This window comes from Ananas comosus, linkage group 20 (assembly GCF_001540865.1).
Source record: "Ananas comosus cultivar F153 linkage group 20, ASM154086v1, whole genome shotgun sequence".
Lineage (NCBI taxonomy): Eukaryota > Viridiplantae > Streptophyta > Magnoliopsida > Poales > Bromeliaceae > Ananas > Ananas comosus.
This window is the reverse complement of record NC_033640.1, coordinates 5,409,116-5,412,471: the sequence shown is the minus strand read 5'-3', so window position 1 is coordinate 5,412,471 and position 3,356 is coordinate 5,409,116.

Sequence of the window (3,356 nt, the reverse complement as noted above, 5' to 3'; positions counted from 1 at the left end):
GTACGCGTATAATGAACAGAATGGCTCTACTCGCAAATCTTGCTCTCGGGGACCGGTCTCTCTAGGGACAGACCGGTCCCCATACCCAAAAATGCCCAGGGCTGGGCTGTGCATAGCATGCAAAGTGGAGGGGGTTTTTGGTAATTGTGCATTATAAGAGTGCTTGGGGGTCATCCTTCTCCCTCACTCTCTTATTTCCTCAACCCTAAACCTAAAACTTCCCTCTCTCTCTCTAAGATCTCTTTCTCTCTCTTTAGAAGGTGGAAAAGGGGGGGGGGGGATTTGGAAAGAAGCGAGCAAGGAGAAGGATTTTCATCATCTTCTTCTTCCTCTTCACCATTGGAGCTAGCTTTTGGAGGTAAGCTTGAAGCTCAACCATGGTGAACTTCTAGGGTTCGAATTTTATACTCTAGAGTTGATTTAGTTGGAACTCTTGCATGCTTAACAAGTGTTTAATGCATGAGTTTGGGGATTTAGAGTTGGATTCTTGCATGATTGCAATTAGGGCTCCAAAATGGAGTTTTACCTTATAGTAGGGTTTGATCTAAATTGATCATGCATAAACCTAATTGATAGGCTTTCTAACGCGTAGGCGAAGTCTGTTTGTCGATCCGTCGAACCTTTCGAGCTTCGTAATCTTACATTCTTAGCTTCGTTTCTGCCTGGGAGGTCGAGACGACATCGTAAAATCGCCGAATCGCATTCCTAGAGTCGTGACAACGCCAGAAGGTGGGTGGTGTCATCCCGAAGCAACCGGGTTCCTCTTTATGTCTTAGAGATTTGTAATCTTACATCTCTTCATGTATGCATTGTAGGATAGAATGTGCATTGCCATTTCCTTATGCTTTCCTAGATAATAATATAGTATAAGTGGAATGCTTGATATAGTGGATAGATAAGGATTGGGTCGAGACATTGAATCTTATAATGCTAAGATAAGAGATGGACTCGATGGTTGATAAAGACATAACGAGTGGCATGTAAATAACAATGACAACAGAACGAGTGGCATATAACTTAGTGCAAAGTGACACTTGACATGTGAACTTAGGGATAGGCAGATTCCCTAGAGATGAGTCATTGAACAAGAACTTAGTGTAGTTAAACACTTGCATATGGACATTGGGATAGGTGGATTCTCGAGTGACTGTTAACCCTAGTGGATAGGGTTTTCTCGAGTTGAGAGGATTGGATCATACTCACTGTCTGTTGAGCTTGTGATGGTCGCTCCACACAAGCGTGCGCTCCGGAGTTTGTCATATAAGGGATAGCCTTATGGGGTCCCGGGGATAGCCTTATGGGGTCCTGCAGATGGTCTCGGGTTTGTTGAGCGAGTTGAGTCTCCTTACCTTATGAGATGCATGTGAGTCGTGGGCGAACCTCAGGGTTGGCCAAGGATTGGGTAAGCCAAGAGAATTGATGAACAAGTAAATAGCATTACTTCTTGGACATAGTGGCATGTTAGTTGATTACCTATCACATTGTGCATGCATACATTGTATATGATTTGGGCATAGTAGCATAGCTTCCTTACTATGTCGTTGCTGTTTTCACATATCTATCTATCTATCTGCTTGTGCCCGCTTGGACCTAGTGGGGAGATCGGTAGAGTCGGCGACCGAACACACTGGGAACTATGGACGATAGTTCTTACCCCACTTTGTTGCAGGGCTGAGTACGAGCGCTCCGGGCGAGGATCGCGGTAAGGGCTTAGCCCCCTAGCATTAGTAGCTCTCCTATTGCATTAGGGATACCTACATATATGAGAGTGGATGATGTATAGGTGGTGAGATACATTTTGGAGAGATGTGAACAACTTGTACCTATATTTTGGATAATGCAATGTAAAATTGTGGATGAATGTGATGTAATAGATAGAATTCTCTCTTTTATGCACTTGTATGTACACTTGTGTTACTTGCTCTTGTTGTTAAGCACTTGTCGTGCTTCTATTGTCGTTGTATGGATCATGTATGTAATGAATTGTTCCTGGGCGAATTCTTGTACATGATCTCGTGGTTGAGCCTTCGGCGGACAGGGGAGGTGCTGTCCGTTCGGCGTCTGTTCGATGCGCCCGAACCGGACCAAATGGGTAGCGGTCGCGGGGCGTGACAGGTAATTAATGGTATTAGAGCAAGTAAGAGCAAGTAAAGAGAGAAGTCTAGGATTGACCTAGGAGACCCTAGGATGGAAACCCTAAGGCTATAGGTGCGTGAGTGAGATGTGAACCTATGACAATGGCGGAAGTTGATTGATTGGGTCAGGATTGAAGTATGTTCCTAGTAGTGACTAGAAACGGATTCAAGTGGTATGAGTTCTTGACTCGCAGTGGTTGTGTTGGCGGCCGACAACATGACACTAAGAGTCGGGAATGAGTACACTTGTGTGCCTAATTGTGATGTCGAGTCACGTTGTTTCGTAGATGCGATGAGGTTTAGCGGGTTAAGGTGATTAATCAAGTTGGTTGTGTTTCAGGAGCTGATGTCCCCAAGGCGCTACACACGTAGATCCGTTCGGGCACCTCCTCCTGAGGTGCCCGAGCAAGCTCGATCTAGCGAAATGCAAGAGTTGCGGATGCAAATGACTGTGCTAGCCGGCGTGGTGCAACGCCAAGAGAGTCGGTTCGGGCGGCTCCAGGAGCTTATGGAGCGGCAGGTGGCGGCGGCGACCGCGACGACGACCGAAGGTCGTGATCCGTCCTCCCCCTCGACGCGCGTGCCTAAAGCGGCTGAGGGTGAGGGCATAGCGGCGGTTCTGGTGGTGGCATGTCCTCCGCCGGCAAGTGTTCCTCCGGCGGCCTCAGGTTCGGCGACACCCGATGCGGCGGCCGAGGTGGTGGAGCGGGAGCGTTCGTTGGCGGCTCTTGTTAAGTTTAAGAAGTTCAACCCACCTATCTTCGAGGGGGAGAAGGTGGAGCCATCGACGGTGGAGTCGTGGATTGACTCAGTAGAAACGCTCTTCGACGACCTGTACACTTCGGAGAAGGATAAAGTGTACCTCGCCACCCATTGCCTCGAGAAGGCGGCGAAGGTGTGGTGGAAGCGGGTAAAGCGAGACCGGTCTTCCAACCTTCCGCCGATGCTATGGGAGGAGTTTAAAATGGCAATGTTCGCAAACTACTTCCCCGACACTGTGAAACGAAAGTTGCAGGAGAAGTTTCGTAAATTGAGGCAGAGGGATCGTTCAGTAGCGAACTATGAACAGGAATTCTCCCATATCATAGACTGTGTATCGTATGTTGTTCGAGATGACTAGGACCAGGCCGATTGGTTCTTGCGAGGGCTTCGGCCTGGGATATATAGGGCCGTACAGCTATTCAAGCTCACGACCTTTGCCGAGGTGCTTGACCGAGCATT